General features: G+C 52.1%; 1 protein-coding gene and 1 long non-coding RNA gene across 6 annotated transcripts in view; one reads left to right on the top strand and one right to left on the bottom strand.

Moving 5' to 3' along the window:
* Positions 1–21,243, bottom strand: part of GATAD2A (GATA zinc finger domain containing 2A) — a 71,082-nt gene extending 49,839 nt beyond the window's left edge. The window contains exons 1-2 of one of the 5 annotated variants that reach the window (XM_062015284.1): positions 21,158–21,235; positions 18,421–18,486 (exon numbers count right to left, since the gene is read on the bottom strand). The gene's annotated coding sequence lies outside the window, so the exon portion shown is untranslated. Of the gene's footprint in view, positions 1–8,035; positions 8,296–18,201; positions 18,297–18,420; positions 18,487–21,048; positions 21,068–21,157 lie in introns of those variants that run through there. The other 4 variants (XM_062015285.1, XM_062015288.1, XM_062015286.1 and 1 more) reach the window with 4 other exon arrangements.
* On the top strand, positions 8,261–19,456 carry LOC133627859 (uncharacterized). Its single transcript, XR_009820424.1, has 2 exons — positions 8,261–8,360; positions 18,017–19,456. It is a non-coding gene; the product is annotated as an uncharacterized LOC133627859 (long non-coding RNA).
* Positions 21,244–21,471: the final 228 nt, after the last annotated feature.

Here is a 21,471-nt window from a genome sequence, read left to right on the forward strand (position 1 = left end):
GCTGCCTCAGCCACAGGGCAACTGCCTCCTGTGCAGGAGATGCAGCTTCAGCAGTCTCTCCAGCTAGACAGAGTGAGGAACCAAGAAGCAAGTTACCCAGCATCACTCCAATGGAAGGGTTATCCTCAATTATAAGAAAAGCTTTTTGAATGCCAGCTCCTGCAGTCTAACAGGTGGTAAAGCTGGGTGTTTGTACTCCAAAGTGAAGGAGACAGCCCATGTCAACAGCAGGTTCACAGCTACCTGAAAACTCAGTCAGGCTTCATTTCCCTCCCCTTTATTCCTTCAGCTCCAGCAATCTAGCTCTTTAATGCAAAGGCCTATCATAAAGACTTACTTATCTTGGGTATTTAAGAGAGAAGAGGGGGTGAAAAAACCTGCTTTGAGATCAGCTCACTCCTACCTGCATACTACCAGCACACTCATCTGCTCTCCCATCAGATAGGATTGACAAACCCCATCACTTTGAGGTGCCATCTCACACTCAGAAGCTGCTGTTACCCACTTTGGTCAGAACTTTGAGTAACAACACTTACTGTTAAAAAAGAAGAGTCAGAATGATGGTTACAAGAGTGAGCAGAACCCTCTTCCAGCTGTTTCCATACTCTCTGCTGGAACAATCCACCTTATTGCCACAGTGATGAGTTATTTCCACTTGATGAGGTGCAGAAATAAGAACAGCATCCAGCCTCACTTGCTACTGCTTCAGAAACTTCATGTCCCCAACATTCTAAACACTCCCTTATATTCAGATACTGGAAGTGGGGGGAATGGGGAAGGAATGGTGTTGACTTCATGGCTTCCCTCCTGCCTTGTGGGAGTGCTCTTGGGTTTTGATTCCCATCCTTTTAGCTTCCAGTCAGACTGTTGGATTGAGAGCACCAAACAGCACATCTTGTTATGGGAGTGCAGTGGAGAGCCAAAGCCCTTGGGCTCCTGGGTCCAGAGAGATTTGGGTCTAACTTTGTGTAGCTGGATTCATGTTTATACAGGAACAAGCCCAAGTCAGAAGGTGACACATAAAACACCAAAACCAGAAGATGAAGCGTTCACACACCGATCCCTTTCGTGCCACAGCAGAGTTCACTACAGGGCACCACAAATTAGCAGGTAAACTGCATTCAAGTTGTTAGTCACCTTGTAATTGTTAAAGGAATTGAAGGCTAACTCTTCCTCCAAATGTGGCAGGAGCAAAACCTTACCAGCAGAGCTTGAACTCAATGCCAGATCATCTGGAACACCAAACTTGCCAAGAGGCAGGTCATGGCCACACTGTCTCACCCAGAGGGTCACCCAAAACCAGTCATGAGAATCCCTTTGCAAAATGCTGGTTGGGTTTTGTTCCTTGTTCTTTAGGGAGAGGAAAAAGGGAGGGAGGGGAGAAAGGAGAATGCAGAGAGGCTGAAGTGCTTAATGCCCTTCTAGTTTTCACCTGTTTGAGGGTTTTCTTACTCTAATTTAATAAGAATTAACACAAACAAAAGAGACTGAGACAAACTCAAAGAGATGTGCTTGTTAAATAGCTCTTTGACACCTGAAGGACACTTGGGGCTCCTGGAATGCTTTAAGACTTCAGTCCTTTTCATGATAACAGACTATTTGATATACTCTGCTTCATGTGAGCAGCACCTGAGCAAGCCACAGGAGATTCCTACATGGGACAGGAGCCCTGGCAGGTCTGGGTCAGCAGATGGGTTTGTTTTGGGCACAAACCAGAAGAAGCCAGCTGATGGCCAAGGGCTCTGCAGGAAGGACAGTGGTGGGAGGAGAGACAGCTTCCCAAAAATGAGCCTTCTAAAACATCCACACACATCTGATCACAAGCTTCAGCAGGTCTCACGTCATGGGGACAGAGCCTTCAGGTGTAAGGGCCAGGCAGAAAGAGATTCTGCAGAGCTCAAAAACTCACCTGCACATCCCCTCCACAAGTCCTGAATGAATCAACAGGAGAGCCAGGGGCAAACTCCCTGCTTCTCCTGGCCTGGAGGTCTGCCAGCTCCCTGTTAGACACGTGACACTCCTGCCCCATATCAGCCTGGCCTTCAGTGTCTCTGACTGGCTGTTAAATTTTACTCTCCTAGACCTTTCAAATGTTTGCATTTCCTTAATACAACAAACTGAAGCTGCAGAACACAAGGGACACCTGACAACTCCTGTTCCCCCTCTCTGCTCACCTTAAGTCCTACCAGCAGTTCTCATCTGAGACACCAGATGATGTGGGGTTAAACTCTTTGAGATAGAAGCTAAAGGATCTTGCTGTAAGCCACACTTTGCATGCTGCCTTTGTAACACATGCCCATACCCATTTTGCAGATGGGATAGCTGAGGCATGGAGAGGTTCAAGTGACTTACCCAAGGCAAGATAAAACTTCTCCTCCAGGAAGGACAAGGAAGCAAAGGTAAAGATGAGAATAAGTTACCACAGCAGACAGGACATCAGCAGGTCCTGGGCAGTGTGATTTTCAAGCTGCAGTAACAGGACAAGCACCTGGAATTGCCCATCCCACCTCTGAACTGGATCCAACAGCCCCCAACCCACATCATCCTGCGCTCGAGCTGCGGTGCTGAGCTGGGTCAGACCCTACTGATAACAGCCCTGAGCAGAGTGAAGGCCACTACTACAGCTGCACAGAGTGAAGGTTTTCCTCTTTCTGCCTTATTTCAGCACCTTGAGGCAGCAACATGTTCAAATGCTTGTTAAGAGCTGATCCATCTGCTGCTCAAGGTACCTTCTGCCCATTCCTGCCTTCAATTTGCCTTCTCTGCTGTTTAACTTCTTGGTGTGTCAGGTCCTGAGACTCTCCAGTGCTGCTGTACAAGTGCAGGTGTACTAGTGCAAGCCAAACTTTCTTACTGAACCTTGACTTTGTCCCTTTGTCCAAATCTGACTATTATTTCCCTCCAAATGCCCTCTTCACTCCAGGAGAGAGCTGTGCTCATGATGCTCAGTCACCGTGCTGCTTTCCAGCCTCACTCGCTCCAGCAAGAGAGGAACATAGCGGATGACAGGTTAAAAAGCCCCAGCACAATCAAGAGGTGCTCTGTAATTAAGAGGTAGGAAAGCTGTGCTGGAGAATTCCTCCCTGCCCCGTGGTGATGCTGAACAGGTCACACGAAACACACAGGGAAATGCTCACAGGTGAACAGCAGCACTAGTGTCCCAAGTCTTAACACACCAAGAAGTTAAACAGGAAAGAAGGCAATTAAAGGCAGTAAGAGGTGAGCAGCTGAGGAAGGGGGAAGGAAAAGAAGTGATGAGCAGCAAAAAGCCAACATAGGAAACTGTGTATTAATAAACATGAAGCTCTGTTCTATCCCTGTCCTTAATGTTGCTTTGGGCAATTGGCTCTCCTCTTCCCCAGCTGAAGTCACACATGATTCAGTCAGGGTTTGCTGCTGTACATTCAGACCAAGCAGACAGAAAACTGCAGAAGGAAAAGGAAGAACCTCAGAGATTCCAGGCAGTGCCTAAGAAATAAAGCAGGAGGCACCAGCTGCATGAGGGTCAGTGTATTCCACACATCTCCTTCCCCAGCTGAAGGGATGCCACAGAAATGCAGAGAGCTGGGAGGAAGGGGAAGAAGGCTAGAAAAGCCTAAAAGAAAAGGATCCCAAGCAAGTCTTTACACCCATCAATCATAAGATGAATGCATAAATAAGCAGAGTGTCTATATATAAAAGTGCCAAACTGTAGCTCGTAAGTTTTAAGGGCACAAGTCTAAAACAAGCAGCACAGGGAGAGCAGGGACAGCCTGACACAGCCTGAGAACAGACTCTGAGAGAAGAACACAACTGAAAGGCTGTCCTGGAGTTTACCAGTCCCTCAGCACCATGTGATTCTTCTCCACATTTGTTTTGTCTAATGCCAGGAGTAAGAGGCAAGGAGTTCTCACGTAGCATTTCGCACCCCACACAAACAGAAGATGCCAACTGCATTACACTCCCCAAACTGGTCTCTGTGTGTGTGTGTCTGTGTGTGTCTCTGTGTGTGCTACCTCAAACATGAGCAGCATTACACAAAAGCACACGTTACTTGCCCAAGTCTCCCACATTTTCAGATGCCACAGTCTCCACTAACACTTGGAGTAGGGAAAAAATAGAGTAACATCTCCCAACACACCACAGAGTTCTACATCACTGAGGTTATTGAAAGAGACAAACTGGGAGTCAAGAAGTGCCTGGAACAGGGCTGTAGTGCTGGTCACTAAGAGCAATGAAAGCCCTCTGCACCACAGTTTGTTCCCCCTTTTATTTTGCAACAAGAGCTCAGGGTGTGTGTTTTTATTCACAAGGGGAATACACACACTGTGTGTTTTCTTTCCAACTTTCTCATTGTGATTGATTTGGGAAGTACCTATAAGCAGGATAAAAGCCTGGACCTGCAGAGGGATGTATCACACACAGGAACCTGGTGTGCAGCACACAGCTTCCTCCCTTCCAAGACACATTAAACACAGAGCTTTGTGAAACAGGAGTGGAAGGAGCATGCAACTGCTCCCCTCAAAGCATTAAAGCCTGAGGAAGAGCTCACAATTCAAAAGTGCATAGGCAGTGTAAAGAAAAAGAAGTTCTGATGCCCAAAGACTTGAAGTTGTCAATGCACAAGTTACACTTGAGACCTCCCATCAGCCAGTAACATCTACACACTGCACATGGAAGCCTGAGGTTCAAAACATGCTCAGGGAAAACATTCTCCAGGGTAGCAAAACAGCATTTTCCCACGCAGGGGTGGCACATCAAGTGAGTGCTCCATGGGAGCACAAAACCTGAGCTCTGGCAGCCACTACAGCACCTTCCCCAGCTCTCATCCCAGACTTACGGTTGGTTGGCAGCTGGCCAGGGACTCCACACCACCATCACCATCTGCAGAGGCACCACCAACACCACGAGGCAATCCCACATGTGGCCTCATCACACCTGAGTGAATTTCAGATTCCATTTCCAAAATGCTTCCAGCACTGATCCAACTGATGTCAGAAGTTGACTTTCCTCCACTGAGCATCAGTCCTTGTCCCCTGCCTCCCGTGGCAGGGCAGCAGTGACTCAGTGACTCTCTAGGAGTGCTTACAGCCCATCTGAAGGGCAAGGCTAACCAGGAGCAACACCCAATAGAAGTGTAAGACCATGAGACAGTAAAACCCAGAAGTTCCTTTCACAGTTATCATTCCTTGGACAGCAAAGGGATCGCTCCTGTCCAAGCCTGAGGCTGTGCAGAGTGGTCCCCATGAGCCATGTGTTGTACCCACATCCAGGTGCTGCTGTCCAGCCACTACCATGATCCAAATCCTTCACCACGTCTTGCACAAGCCCCACAAACATCCCACGAGCTGCCAGTGCTGCCTGACTCTGAACCAATGATTTCAAACAGCTCCCAGCCTGTAATTACTGCAGGAAAGTCGTAAGGCAGCTATATTAAGTTCCAGCATTAGCATACTGCCACTGCATCATATGCCAACAGTGTTGCATCATGAGTGCTGACGTAACCTCATGCCTATGTAACGCTGCTAGGGATGGTGGTGGCTGCTCCTCTGTGTTTCTACCTCTGAGGACAGAGAAATAGGTTTGGCTGCTGCCATCCCACCTTGCTGCTGGATACTGAGCAGCCACAGACACAACTCACTCACTCCCAGTGAGGGAGTTTTTACTTCAAGCACTGAACTTGGTCCTTTTCATAGCCAAGGTTCAAGCCCAGTGTGCAAACTGGGAAATGATTTGCCCTTTTTCCAAGTTAGAAGAGCAGCAGCCTGTTGCTCACTCGCAGACAACACACAGAGGAGTGAGCTGGTACAGCCCCACTGTCACATGCTGAGCTGCACAGCCCTCCCCACTTCCACCACCAGGCAGCTGGGGAAGGGAAAAAACCCAAACTAAGCAGTTGCCAGACCCTAACCCCAGAGCATTTTCTGATCCCATCTCATCTATTTCACTGCTGCCTCCAGGATATCACACCTTTGTCTCTGTCCAGTGCCTGACAATCCAGGCACACCAAAGGCCAGGCCAGAGCAAGTACCAGAGTGATGGATCCACTCATCACGATTTCAGGTGGCTGTGAGGCAGCTCTTGGGGGTGATGGACAACCAGCTTGCCCCTACATTCCCTGCTTACAGTGCTCAGGGGTGCTGTCAGCCTCCCCACAGCCCAAACACCAGCAGGTGTCAATGCAGCATCACCACCACATCCCTGCAGGTACCACCCCAAGCTGTGCTGGGACTGACTGCCAGTTTGTCACCAGCACCAGGCCCGTGGCACACAACAGGGCAACAACACCCACAAGGCCACCACACACTTCACTGATGCAAAAAGCTTTCCACATGCTACATATGCCTCTTACTTTCTTCTACCTCTGGACCCCTACCACCTCATCCTCTCAGTGTATCTTATGCTCCTGCTTCTTCCTACCCACGTCTCCTTCCACTCGAGATGCTGGTCAAGAGTTTGCCTGGAAGGAAGCAGGGTTGGGTTTTCTCCTGCTGATATATGGCAGCTTCCAGCTCACTGGCATGTGTCTTATTCCCAAAGGCCTTTCTTCCTTTCACTTCCCGTGTAACTGTGTCTACCAGCAGCTCTGTTACCTCTGCTTCCAGCTGCACTCACAGGCTGGCAACTGAGAGAGAAACATGAAAGTCAAACACCTGCAAGAGAAGCTGGAAAGGAGGCTCAGAGCCGTGCTGGTGAAGGAGGGACAGTCACTGCTGTACCCATGGCTTAGCAACCTCTGTCCTAGGGAAGGGGCTTTATGGCACAAAGTACAAAACCATAAGAGTGTGGGGCTGCCAGAAAAAGACAAGTGAAAGTAAAACCCAAGGCACAGAGAGAGCATAAGGGGTTTTTTTTAGAAGAGATGCTCTAGAGAAGTAGGTCTGTGCATCCCGACTCGCTGCCTTCCCCCACTTTGTCACTCAGAGGCACTAAGAGAGGCCAGAGAGCGTTGGGCATCGCATCCTGCTGCTGCCCTGAGCAGCTGCCGAGCCGGGAGCCTGTGTGTGCCCGGGCAGCGCCGGGCTGGGCTCCGCGGGCAGCGCCGGGCTCTCCCGGCTCCCCTCCCCGGGCTCCCCCGGCCTTGGCCGAATCCCGGCGGCCCCTCCCGCAGGCGCCGGGAACGTGCAGTAATGGAGAAGCCGGGGCAGCGGGGCAGGGCGCCCGGGGAGCCCTTCGCCCGCAGCCCCGTTACCCACACGACCCCCGGGGGTGGCGGCGGGGTGGTCCCGCCCCGTCCGTCGCGTTCCACCCCGTCCCCGCCGCTGCCGGGCAGGGGGTCGTGAGGGCGGGCGGGGGGAGGGGGGCGCAGCCCGGTGCACCTTGAGCCGCAGGAAGGGCGGGCGGGGACTCTTATTGTGACACGGGCCGCAGCCTGGCCGCCAGCCGGGCCAGTGCCACGGCGGGGGCTGCCCCGGGCGGGGGCTGCCCCGGGCGGCCGCTCGCCCCCCGCCGCGGCCCCCGCGGGGCCGGTCCCGCCGCCTCCTCTGGCCGGCGCCGGTGAGCGCGGGGGGCTGCGGGGACCGGGGCGCTGCCGGCCCCGCGCCCTCGCCCCGAGCCGGCCCCGGACGACGACGGAGGAGGAGGAAGAGGAGGAAGAGGAAGCAGGCACGGCGGAAAGCCCGCAACAACTTTCCGAAACAAACGCCTCGCAGGCTGCCGTCCCGGCGCCCAACAAAAGCCGGCGGCGACCCGGGCCGCTTGGCCTCGGGCTCCGGGGACGCGCCGCGCCGCCCAACTTTTGCTTTAGCGCCGGGGATGCGCCCCGAGAGCCCCGCTGCCCCCCCTCCTACCCACCGCGGGCAGGGGCACCAGCTCCTTCCCCGGCAGGCGCTCATCTACATCCAAGCCCAGCCCACGGCCGGAGAGCAGGACTTTGCACTTTTCGGGGCTCAGCGAGGGCAGCCCGCTGGCCCCGCACGGCCAGGCTCCCCCGGAGCTCCCCCGGGAGCACACCCGCATCCCCGGCCGCTGCCTCGCACAACGAACACAACTCTGCCGCCGCCTCTCCCTCCCCAAGACAATAAACCCCAAGAGAACTTTTAATGCGGGAACTCACACGCCGCGGCACGTTCCCCGCCGCTCCCCGCGCATCCGGGCGCCGCCGCTCCCCGCTCCGCTTCCCTCGCGCCTCGCCGCCCTCTCCTCCGCGCCGCCCGGGATCCCCGGCTAAATCCTCTCCGCCGCGGCTCCCCTTGCCAAATAATGCGCTTCTCACACATGGAGTCGCGGCGTCACTCGGCGGAGCATGCGCGCGGCAGCCCCCGACACACAGGGCGGGCGGTCCGTGCTGCGGGGACGGCGGCGGGAGCACAGGCAGCAACGGCCGCGCCGCACCGCACCGCGCGGGGGCCCGGCGCCGCTTCCGGGCGATGGCGGAGCAGGTCTGTGAGCCGGGGCACCATTGGCCGGAGGGGGTCGCGGCACATGGCAGGCGGGCGGGGATTGGCTGCGGCGCGGGTGGGGGGCGCCGCGGGTGGGGGGCGCGGGTCCTGCCGCGGCGCCCGCGGCCACGTGGAGCGGCGGCGGCCCCTCCGCGGCCTCTCTGCCCTGCCCCGGCCCCGGCCGGCATTGTTCCCGGCGCTCCGCCGCCTCCCGGCTCGGGCAGAGGGGAGCTGCCGGCGGTGTCCCGCGGGTTCGGTCCCGACGGCAGGACCTCCGCTGACACGGATTCTCGGGGCCGCTTTTTCCTCCCTGAGCGCCTGCGGGCGCTGGTGAAGGAAAGGGAGAGCGGTGCGTCGCTCCCGCGGCTGCTCGGGCCCGGGGGTTCCAGCCTGCTGAAGGAAACTGGGCAGTGAGCGGTGCCGCGGGAGCGAGCCGGGGCGGGCTCCGTGCTGCGGGGCACAGCTGCCGGGCCCGGGGGGCCTCGCTCCCGAGGCTGGCGGGGCGGCACGCACTCGGCTCCTTCCCCAAACCCGCCTTTGAGGGCGGCAAAGTCGGGTTGAGACGATCGGCGCTCGGCAGGCTCGAGACAAAAAACACCCCAACCAAACCACTTTTAACAGCCAACACCAGAAATAGCTATTTTGTTACACTCCGGAGCCTCGGGGTCACTCCCGCTCGTCGCTGCCGACAGCTCGCAGTGGGTCAGCGAGGAGCACGAAGCTGCCTGCGAGTATCTTCGAAGCCCTGCGAGAGCCAGGTCCCGGCCGCGGTGTGCGGGACACAGCCCAACCAGCCCAGCCCCTGCTCCCGGCGCTGCGGGTCCTGCTGCAGGACAGTGGGTCGGCAAAGCAGCCCTGAGGCAGTCCAGCTCCCCCCCTCCTGCCTAACTTCTCTTAGCAAGCTTTACAAGGGCTGTCTGAAGCCGTGTTCTTAAGTCCAGCAGGTACATTATTCCAGATTAAATTAAGAGCAGAGGCATTCTGAACTTCTTACCAGCCCTCTGAAGGCACTTGCAGATCTCTGCTGTGGTTTGCCAGCTAACTACTGTTCTCCTGCCCTCCCTGTCTCACTTTCCTATTCCTTTGGTCTGTGAGCTATTCTCCCCATGCAGGTCTGCCTAAGGTGCTGGGAGGTGTATAAATAACCTTTCCAAGCCACCCAAAGATCCAAATTCTAGGTTTTCCCTATCAGCCTAATGCCAAGGAGCCACGAGACCTCCAGTTGTCCCCATTTCTGGAGACAGGTTACGTTTGGGATGTGGTCTGTTGGCTCCTAACCCACTAGCCCAGCTACACCTTCCTCACTCACTTCACCAGCCCCAGGTTAATCATTTTCCCCAGGGCAATACAGCACACTTCAGGGTCCTCCTTCCTCCCTGAAAGGATGAAGCTTCTGCCTCTGCACTCACATTTCTGGCACATTGAAGTTAAGTAATGGGAGGGATGTGCCCAGGAGTTCAGGAAGAACCCCCTAAATAACCATATTCTGCCAGCCCTGTCAGGTAAATGCCCCCCACCAGCATAACAATTGGTGAAAGAGACTTAGAAGCAGGAGAATTAGGGCTAATGAGGCTTTTTTTTCATGTTTTGATGACTTAATTCTGAGGCTGAAAGTGAATTTCGAGGTCCTGGGGAAAGATGGGGACGCTCTTGTGCCTCAGGGTGGGTGACAGCCCCTCATTTCCCCCCCATATTCAAGCACAAAGGATTTCTGACATTGACAGCTCCCTGACCTGCCCAAAATCCTGCCTGGAAATGCCAGCATGGGCTGAACAGAATGCTTTTGAATGTTTTTCTTTCATGAACTTACTTAAAATATGAACCCCCAGGTGGTTATTTAGTCAATAAGTTAGATTTGTGCCTGGTTTAAGAGCAGCCACTGATTATTTTTGGGTGTTTTAGTAAGGGCTGGCTTGTCTCTGAGGCCAAAGTTCAAATTTTAGCCAGGAGATGTTGCTGGGGGATGGCTGAGCTGTTGCATCCAGAGGGACTGTTAATAACTCAGTCACCTGGAAGGTGTGTCAATGTTGTAATTGCTTAAGAGGGACACAAGCCGATGTCATTTCAATGACAATCAAGTGTGTGGAGCTGGGTGGTTCCCTGGGCAAGAGAAACACCACCACCAGAGATGTGGATGTTCCTAGAACTAGCTATGCACCATGAAGTAACTTCTCACAACACCTTTAGGTGACACTAGTCCTCAGCTGCTCTCAGGGGGGAAAGTTCTATGGAACTGTAACAACTCCAGGGGGTAAAATAGAGGTAATGAAATGATGTGTGAGGCTTGGGGAGGGATTCTGGAGGTATGGTCACTTTGTGTTGAGGACAAAACAAAACTGACACTACTTGGGTTCACACAAGGCAAAGGAGTAATTAATAAAGGGTAATTAACAAAGGGAATCTTGTCCCCTACATAAACAGCCTGGCCAGGTAGAGGGTGTTTGCCAGGAAGAGTCTTGCTAAAAACCATGATGAAAACAGTCCCCTCTCCTATTTAAAACAGCACCTAAAGTCTCCACAGCCAAGTGTCAGTGCACTTTCAGTCTGCACATGCTGCTTTTTGGGGCTCTGTGCCTTCCAGCTAAGCACTGTGCATCGCTGCAGCATCACCTTTACTCAAAGAGGCAACAGGTCACTATTAACACGATTGGACTTTAATCTGAGTACTGTGTTTAAATGAAACCCCAATGGTTCCACACTGGAAAAGCTGCTTCTGGGAGCAAACAGCTGCACTTTTGCCAAGCTTGTCCTCCCTTTCTCACCTTGATTAAAGCCACTCAGTTATGGAATGGGAGAAGGGGAGGTGGGACTGGGCTGTCTGAGCTGGAGGCTTGGGTTTGTCACTGAGGTGACACTGCTGGGGCACTAACCATGCTCCCTGGTGCGTGAGTGGCTCTAGAGGGACACACAGGGTCCCTATTGCCCTCCCCCCTCTGTGGCACACACTTTGTATCAGTCTTTTCAGTGTTCAGAAAGATGGATTATGAAGATCTGACTGAAAAACTGCCTGGGATACTTCCTGGCATGTGATTTTCATTTAAGAATATGGACTAAACCCTAAAAACCACATAAATACTCCTTCTGATAACCCAGCCTGATGTCATGTAGCCTAAATTCTGCTCCAAAGCTGAACATCTCATCACAGAAGCAAAACATTCCCAGAGCCACCAAATCCAGCTATTTAAGTTGTTCTTCCAAATGCAAAGTCCATGGATAATAGGGACCAAACACTCCATCCTTCCTGGGTGTTCTAACACTACATCATCTCCACTCTTCACAAGATACCACCCAATGCAGCACACAGTAGCACATTAACTTTGTTGCCTCAGAATTGTAGCACAACTTGGTCCTGAGGCAGGAGAAAAGAAAAACCCCCAACAAATTCATCCAACAGTGTCCCTGAAGGGAGGAGAAACGAGATGAAGCCGTTTCCCATTGCAGAATGTAGGTCAAAGAAGAACTAGAAGTAAAGCTCAAGCCAGATCTGGTAGACTTGGTCATCTCCCTGCAACCACCAGCAGCTGTATGGCACAGGAACACACTGACATGGGCAGAATGAACAGGCTCAACAAGTCCTTACGTGCAGCAGCTGATATGTGTGTTAGGGAAGGCAGAGAATGTGATGCCAAAGTGGTCTGATGGGCTAAAAGACCAAGGGAGCACAGATACTTCTGAAAGCACCTGCATCTTGGATTCACTCAATTCCCACTGAGTACACACTGAGCTGAGCTGGCATCAGACACAGGGCCAAGACAAGACTGTGATCCTTCATTTTCAAACAGCAAACCTTGTAAAGGATGGGTTGGGGGGGTATTTTAATGTCTCTTGCACTGCTGGCTAGCACATTGCAAATAACAGGCTCCATCCTTCAACAGATAAAGGGAAGAAAGGATAAAACTGTGAGCATGCTGCAGCAGTGCTCAAAGCCTTTGGAATCACAGAATCTTAAGGGTTGGAAGGGACCTTGAAACATCCAACCCCCAGTTTTAAGATGCTTTATGCTAAGAATGAAAGGAGTTCCATCAGTTTGAGAGCAGGAGATGATCCTTTACTTATCTGCTGCTGAAACTATTTTCATGCAAGTGCAAGTTGCAGCTCCTACCAGCTGCTGGAAACAGGCTTTCTGGTAAGTGGATCAAGAATAGGATGAGGGAGAGGATGGTAAACTGGTGCTTTCTGACACTTGAGGGTCACTGTAGAACGTGGAACCCCATTCTGCTCACTTTTGCCAACCCACTGGGGGTAACACCAAAACAGAGAGAGGTTTTTGTGCACTGAAGCAGGATGTGAGACTGGAAACTGTGAAAACACCATGATCTAAGCAATGAGCTGGGTGACCCTCAGTAGAAATGAAAACGAATCTCTCTGGGACTGAAAGGCAATGAAAGAGCAGTAAGGTACTGAGGAGCTGGGGGAAGCAGTGGGTGCATGCAAATACTGCTTGGCCCTTGGTGTCTTCAGTGGGATATTCTCTGTCCCCAACTTCAATAAGCCCTTTTCTGGCTGGAACAGGATGTATTGGGAGCTTTGCTCCAACTCAACAAGCGCTTCACGGACTATTGATTTTGCTCAGAAGTGGGAGAGGGCAAAGTTCACCCAGCAACTGCTGTGACTGAAAGATGTGCCAAAGACCATCTCAAGCCTCCTGAAAACTGGGTCCCACCACAGACCCCTTCAGATCCCTTCAGTCTCCTCATCTGCAACTTTGGACATAATTGCTGGCAAACAATGAGTCAGAGCCACAGAGCCATTACTTGAGGGAATGGCTGGAAACAAGCAGCTCTGGCTTGTTTGCTGATCATTGTCACGTGGCTCATCAGTACTTGACCCTGATTAAAAGGAGAATTAACCAGTTGCAGAAAACCCTAGAGTTCCCATCAAATTAGATTTTCTGGAAGCATTCACTGCTAGGAGCAGCCCTGGGAGAAGCAGGAGCTCAACTGGGTGGGCACACACCTAGATAAGTGAGCTCAAGGCTCCTTTCAGGGTTGTAGCAATCAGTGAACATTCCAAAGAATCTTTATCATCAAGACCTGCCAGCCTGTTTGCAACCAACACATCTGCTGATCACTTACCACTCTCTTTTTCTTTAAAGCCCACAAGTGCACTCAGATGATGTTATGATTATCTGCTAATATCCTGTACTCTTCCCCCCAGCACACATTGTGTTTTGGCTCCTCTGGCTGGTGATCTCTTTGGAGGGGGGGAGGGGGGCATTTGGAGAGCCATCAGCCTGCTGAACTCTGTCATTTTAAGAATCAATTCCTTCCCCAGTGCAATTATGAGCATTTCCAGTTCTATCCATTCCTTGTGGACTCCTGATTAAAAAGATATTGGAATTGTTAACTCACACAAGTGCTCCTGTCCCTGTGCTCTGAAACCCTAAGCAGTGAAGGCAAGAGAAAGGAGACAAAGAATCCCTGTTATTAAGTAGTTCTCATAGAATTCAAACATGTACAAGGTTTCCTCCAGTGTGGAGAGTGGTTTGGTACTTCCTGCCCTCCAAATTAGAGGTAAAGGGGGAAATAGTGACTATGACCTCAGTCATAGCATCATCAAATCACAGAATGGTTGGGAGGGACCTTTAGAGCTCATCCAGCCCAACCCCTCTGCAGAAGCAGCTCCCACCTAGATCAGGTCACACAGGAATGGGTCCAAGTGGGTTTGGGAACCTCCTGAGAAGGAGCCTCCACACCCTCCCTGGGCAGCCTGGGCCAGGGCTCCCTCACTCAAACACTGAAAGTTTTTCCTCATGATTAAATGGAACTTTCTGTGCTCCAGCTCCATCCCATCACCCCTTGTCCTGGCACTGGGTACAACAGAAACAAGTGCTGCCCCAACCTCCTGCACCCACCAGTGAGATATTGGTCAATATCCATGAGCTCCCCCCTCAGTCTCCTCTTCTCCAGACTGAACAGCCCCAGGTCCCACAGCCTTTCCTCACAAGGAAGATGCTCCAGTCCCCTCTTGGTGGCCCTGCACTGGCCTCTCCCCAGCAGTTCCCTGTCCCTCTGGAGCTGGGGTGTCCAGAGCCAGACACAGGACTCCAGATGAGGCCTCAGCAGGGCAGAGCAGAGTGGGAGCAGAACCTCCCTTGCCCTGCTGCCCACACTCTCTTTGATGCCCCCAGTTACATTCCTCCCTTTTCTAGAAAACCAGCTTTTATCCCTGACTGGTCAGGCTGGTAGATTGTGGTCTGAAAGGGTCCCTTTCTCAAGGTCACCTAGCAGACCTGAAAGGTGTGAGGTACCGTGGGTGCCACGATGAGAACTTCACACTGGGCACGTGTGAGATGTCCCTGCACAGGGCTGTGGTGCTGCTGTCAGGATCCTGTACCAAAGATGTTGACTGTAAAAGCTACACTGTGCTGCTTGGCCATGCTGTGAACTTTCAGGCTGTCAAACTTAAAACTGAAAGGATCCAAAAGCATTTTTCAAGTGGGATTTGTGTTCACCTGCCAACGTGGATTGGAAATGGCAGGAGGGGGTTGTTCCTGACTCCAGGTTGTTGTTGTTCATAACACATCATTATTAATCACATTGGAACAAACCCCCTGGTCAGTGTTTACCAGCTGGCAAACTGGACACAGCAAAGCCCAAGTCAGGAAGGGTTTGTTTTTACAGTTCAAAGCCTGCAGAGTGTGTAGGGAATGTCTTCCACAAGGTAACTGGGTTTGTAGCTAAAGCCTGAAAAACACCACCTAAATTCCACCCATTTGAGCAATTCCCAGCAGCTTGTCCTCTCAAGCCAGCATCAGGCTAGATTCCTCACAGAGGCTAATGCTCACACAATCAGGTGTCTGTATGGATGCCATGACAGCCCCAGCCCTCTGTGGTTTACCAGAGGAGTTCTGGCTACAGACCCTTAAGGATGGGAGAATGGAGAAACACAAGAGTGGATGGATCATATTCTGTATTAACTACAAGCTCTGCCTATGCAAGAGCTTCTGTTCCCAGTGATGCAAGTGGGTGCAAGATCCTCCACAACAGTCAGGTTACCTCCACTTTAGATCCCTTTGACTGCAGATATTTGCAGACAGGCAAGTGATTCATGGGCTCCCTGTTGCTAAAAGCCACCCTGTGCAGGAGCCCTGAGGCTGGGGGGGTAGAAAATCATCTTTGAACCAAATTTGCTTCAGCTTTGAGTTTGGGTTTGGTTTTATTTTCATGAAAGCAAAGCCCTTTTTACCCCAAAGAGGGGGATTAGCAGTTGGCTACAAACAGAAGCATTGAGTGAGGTGGGCAGCACATGAGGTTAAGTTTCAGACTGCAGTTAACCTTAGCACACTGACAGGCTCCAGGACCAAAATCACAGGAGCCTTGGAGAGGACCAGGCAGAGAAGTGCAATCAAATGTAGGAAGCTTGCAACAGTGAACAAATGAACTTAGTACCACCCTGGTTCAAAAGTGACTGCAGTAAAAGGTAGATAAAGAGCAAAAAGTAGGAACTTTGAGCAAAACACACATGCAGAATATTGTCCTTTCAATGGACTCAAGCATTTTCCTTACAGCTGTGAAAGGGAGTGCCCACTGGCCCCTGGTTCCTCAAGGCATCCACCCAGGGGTCAGCATTGCACTGAAACTTGCTTTGCATCCAAAGACAACCGTGCCACTTCCCTCCAAAACCCTCACCTCCATCCTACCTCCATTTGTTAAGGTTTGTATCAGCTCAAAGCCAAGCACAGGTTACCTGTACCTCACAAACAACTCTCTTTTCAACTTTCACTGTAGAAGCTGAGTGCTCTGCATCCCCTGTTACCTGCAATTCTCAAGGACCTGACTGTGTGTTTGGAAGATGCCAGCATGAAGCCTTGCCATGAAGTTCTGTGACAAACAGGGGCACAGTGATGGAAAGCCAAAGGATTTATGGATCTAAAGTCAACTGGACAGATTGTTATTGGAATGTGCTGCCTTTGGAAAACCTCTGTATTTCCAGAAGGATTGTGAGAGTCTTGTCCCATGTTTACTATCAGCATTTAATTCTGCCCTGGGGAAGCCTCAACTGGAGTCCTGTGGCCAGTTCTGGGCTCCCCAGCTCCAGAGAGACAGGGAACTGCTGGAGAGAGGCCAGTGCAGGGACACCAAGATGCTGAGGATGGACTGGATGAGCTCTAAAGGTCCCTTCCAACCCCACCATCCTGTGGTTCTGTGATTTATTAACACTGTTCCTCCTGGCAATATTTATTATCTTTTCTCCTAATCCCCTGCAAATTCCAAGTGGGTTCTCTCAAGTCCCCTCTCTTCCAACAGCACTATACTAGGTCAGTTCCATAACCTGCTTTCCTGCTGAAAATATAAATTAGATTCATTTCTAAATTTAGGATTGATGGGATCAGTCATTACTGGTCTTAATTCTTCAGGCAGAGTTCAAGGGAAAGGTGTTCACAAAACAACTTCAGCTTCTCGCTTAAGAGTTCACAGAAGTCCTGAATCTCAATGTGCTCGTTTGTGTCAGCTGCTGAGACCAACCTTCACAGAAGTAACAGAAAGCTTGTACTGGAAGACCAAGATTAGAGCTTTTCTTCTTCCAAAATAAGCTTATATCTTAATAGTACTTTATCAACAGTGTATGGAGCTTCCCCATGTCACAGAATCATAGCATCTTAAGGGCTGGAAGGGACCTCATCCAGTGCAACCCCCTGCCAGAGCAGCAGCACCTAGAGCAGGGCACACAGGGACTCATCCAGCTGGGTTGGGATGTCTCCAGAGAAGGAGCCTCCACAGCCCATCTGGGCAGCCCCTGCCAGGGCTCCCTCACCTCAACAGGGAACAAATTCTTCCTTGTGTTGCTTTGGAAACTCTTCTGTTCCAGCTTGTCCCCATTGCCCCTTGTCCTATCAAGAACAAGAGTTAGCTGAGGAAGAAGAGAAGGCCATGCAGTTGTGCCAACAGGCAGAGCTTGGTAAGCTGCTCTCCAACCTGAAATCTCTCCTGGACAATGACTCCAAATACTCATACAGAGAAAAGGCAGAGGGAGGGAGATCCCTCGCAGCCATCACACACTGCCATGGGTGACACAGCTCCCAGAGCACTGCCAAGAGATAGCTCTCAGGGGGGGAAAAAATCTCATCTACACTACCAAAAGCTGAAGCACCCTTTGTTTTCCCTTTGAGAAGCCTGTCACACACTCCTCCAGCCTTGCTCTGGGTCTGTGGGGTGTAACCAAGAGGGAGGATGGAGCGTGTCACCGAGCTGCATCCCACCATTTCACTGCTCTGATGAACAACCAGATACATGTTTAATAACTGCACAAAGGGACAGCCCAGTTCTTATCATCAGGCTCTCTGGGGATTTGACATCCTTGGCATTGTATCCTAAGAGGAAGGAAATTTCTCACTTCCCTAGCTATTTCAGTTATATAAATCAATTGTTGAAGGGTAGTGGAACTGGGCTGTGCAGAGGAACCAAAGCAGCTGGATTTGGGCTCAGATGCTCTTTGGAGAGACTTCTTTATATACTAAATATATAATGCTTTGTAATTTGTTAGTAATGGTAGTGAAATAAAGGTGAAAACTAGCAGCTAGGGAAAAAACCCACCTCCTTGGTTTTATCCTGCCAGTCACAATGGAGAGTGTGAGGCTGTTTGATCAGGGTCCTGTGGACCTAAAGCTCAGATGTTGTCACCATCACTGACCACCCTCCTCTCATTTTCTCCAGCCTCCTCTGAACATCCTCATCTTACCAGCTGGGCAAGTGAGTTCAGAGGCATAAACTTCAAGAACTTAACAGGAAACGATGAGTAAGTGTGATGGATTGGAAGATGGGGTTTTCTGGCAAAGAAAAAGCTGCTCTGGGCCATGAGAAGGATGATAAAAAGATGGAAAAAAACCCCCTAAAAATACCTCTGGTGGCCCTGTGAGCACAAGGCCACTGATCTCCTGTGCCAGGCAACCAAAAAGCAGATGCTGTGGGTGCTGCTCTGGTGTTTCACACATGTTCCTGAGGAGGTTGTTTTTTCTAAGCAGTGGCCCATGGATACAGCTCCATTCCCCAGCTGCAAACGTGGATGTTGAGGCATGCAAGTGGCCCCAAAGTTTGGAAAACTGGGATGTGTAACTCACTGGTCCAGTGCATTCTGGCCTCAGCAGGCAAAAAGCTCCAAGTCCTCGTTCCACAGCATCACAGTCCTACCAGGAGAGATTTGAAGGTCATGACTGCTGCTCCTTCAGGGGTGCTGCTAAAATCGTGGCTGTCACCCACTGAATCAGTTGCCACTATGACATTCCCTCCTCACCTTTGGGAAACTGTGACAGCACACAAGCCAACTTGTCTAGAGACTCTGGGGACTCCCTACATTCAGGCTGAAGATACTGAGGTGGAAAGCAGTTCACCTTGCTTTGGCCTAAAGAGCTCTTAACTGAGACAAGAGACATTCAATTCTACCTACATCTAGCAACAGCATTTATTCTTTGCTGCAGGAAGGTTAACCTGCAGTGGTTCTGCCTCTTCTGCACAACCCTCGAAGCACTCAACTCTGTCCTGATGGAAACTGGCTAATTAACTTGGGATGAAGGCTAATTCACATCCTTGGGAGTAGCTTTCAAAAGCAAAGCTGGGTGTGTTTGTATGCTTTTTTGTTTGTTTTTAAACAAAATGTTATTTGTAGTCCCCAACTTGTTGCTTCCAGATGAGTTTCTTCTTGCAAGACCCCTCTGACATCCCCCAAGGCAATGGGAAATGAAGATGTTTGAAGATGTGAAATAGCCTGCAGCATTGCAGCCCACTGGACAGCAGGCTTTAGGGACCACTGGTACAGAGATGTGATTTCAGCTAAACTGGTGCCAACAGCATCATGTGTTTTACTCTCTGGAAGATTTAGGCACTGTTTGAAGAGAATACACAGGTTCATGTAAGACATTGCATTCAACTCTGGAGAAAGGCTGATAAAAAGAAGTCATCTATAGCATTGAGACCAGAAGAAAAGCTCCATTGGCAGCTTAGGGGAAGACTGCTCACTAAAAAGACATGTTTTTCTCTCTTAAAACTTTCTGCTTGGTATGGTCAGAACTACTGAAGTACTTCAGCCCGTTCTCTGTGCACTCAGCAGCGCTTTGGGTTCAGCAAGTTCTAATAAACCTGGGCACCACTGATTTCTGAGGGGTTGAGGAGGTCCTTCTCAAGTCAAAGTTACAAAAAACCCAACCCCAAAAGCTTTTTCTCCCTCCTAAAATACTGTGAAGAGTCCAAATTTGGAGGGTTGGTTACTTTCAAACACCTAAACCTGACAAGATTCCTTTACCTACAGCAACTGCCACAGCTTGTACACACAGCCCCTTATACTCTCTCTAGCTTCTCACCACACTTACCACGAAAAGAAGGGGGGAAATAAGTGGAAGATAGATAGAAATAATAATAATCATCAATTAACTTCTTAAGAAGCCCTCTAGATAGGTTGTGTGAAGCATGGCAGAGAGCTGGGGGTGAGGAGAAGGTGGTAGACCACAGACAGGATATCACTTTATTTTGAATAGAGCTTGTCTTGCATACAAACTAAATCCCCCCCCCAAAGCAGTACAGACATAAAACGGTGCCAGAAGAAGAAAGCCATGAGGCAAACACAAGAGTGGCGTTTTCAAACTGGTGAAAACAACCCCTGGTTCTCAATCCTTGCCCACAAAACCTCCACAAGCCTAGACACAGGGGTATAAGGGCTCTTCTTTAGCACCGGCCCCCACAAAAACCACCTCCATCTTATGTCCTGTCGTGAATTCAACCCATCTGGCACTTTCCAGCAAGCAACCAGCTTTGGGTTTGGTTTCTTTTTGTTCCTGCTTAGCAGGTCCCCTCGGTTTAGTGGCCTCACCCTGCCTGCATTCACCCTTTTCTTCCCAGGGACACCTCCTCCTCGGCAGACCCTCGCTTTTTGCTGCCCCGTGACAGAACTTTGTCCATTGACGTAGTGCCACTTTCTCTCGCAGTGGACGTCTTGTTCCCCCTGAGGCACTCACCACTGAGGCTTCTCTCAGGACTCCTGGTACCTTCACTACCAAAAAGCCCTCCCTCTTCCTTGTGCCAGCACCTTTCCCCTCCGCAACCGCCGGGCTCTCCCCCCTCCGTGCCCCCTTTCCCCCGCCGGCCCCGGAGCTGGCTACACCCAGCCCGGGCCCGCTGGCCCCAAGTTCTTTCCCGGATGCCCCATCTTTAGCATCGGTAGTTCCCTCCCCTCCCCCACTTCCCCTCCCCCGCCTTCCCAAGTCTCTGGGACTAATAATCTGGCTTTGCTGACATGCTCTGGTAGCTGTGCCTATCGGGCAACTCCCAGGATGCACTCTTCGCTCCTCCCTGGCACCCCCTCAGCTTTGCCCACCCTCCGCTGTTACTTCCCCAGCCTTTTTTTCCTCTCTTTTTCTCCCCTTTCCCTCCCCCTTCCCCACTCCCCCCCTCCCTCACACCCCCACCCCCCCCGTTTTGTCAGCGCCCCTCCCAGGGCCGCTCTTCCTCAGGCCAATTCCCCAGCGTCCCTCCGGGCCTTCCCCTCCCCCGCCGTGCCCGGGCCCAGCCGCCCCGGCCCCGCCGCCCGCGGGGTTCCCACCGCCGTACCCCCGTGGGGGCTGCCGTCCCTCACACCTTCGCTCCCCCCTCCCTCCCACCCCTCAACCGCGCACCGACCCCCCGCTCGCCCTCCTCGGCTCCCCCCCACCCCGACCTCCTTCCTCGCCCCTTCCCCTCCAGCCCCGCTGCCCCCTCACCCTCGCCCCCTCAGGGTGTGCGTGTGTGGGGGGGGGTGTGTGTGTCCCCTCTCCCTCCCCCCGGTCCCCAGGAGCTGCGGGGGGGGGGGGGGGTGGGGATGTCACTCACTCTCCTCAGCCCCCTCGGAGCCGCCTCCTCCTCCTCAGCGGGGCCCGGGCCGGACTGGGGCCGTGGGGGGAGGGGAGGCGGCTCCCTCAGGTGGCCACTGACAGGAGGAGGGAGGGAGGGAGGGAGGGAGGAGGAGGGGGCTGCGCGCGCAGGGAGACCCGCCTCACGCCGGGCTCCCCCCCCCCGCCCCTCGCGCTGCCGCCGGCGCGGGACTCCCGGGGCGGCGCGCGCGCCACCAACCGCCGCGGCCTCGGGGCGCCGCTTCCCGCCCGCACACGGTTGCCAGGCAGATTTACGCTAACGTGCGGCCCCGC

The sequence above is a fragment of the Colius striatus genome, chromosome 25, assembly GCF_028858725.1.
Source record: "Colius striatus isolate bColStr4 chromosome 25, bColStr4.1.hap1, whole genome shotgun sequence".
In the NCBI taxonomy this organism is placed as follows: domain Eukaryota; kingdom Metazoa; phylum Chordata; class Aves; order Coliiformes; family Coliidae; genus Colius; species Colius striatus.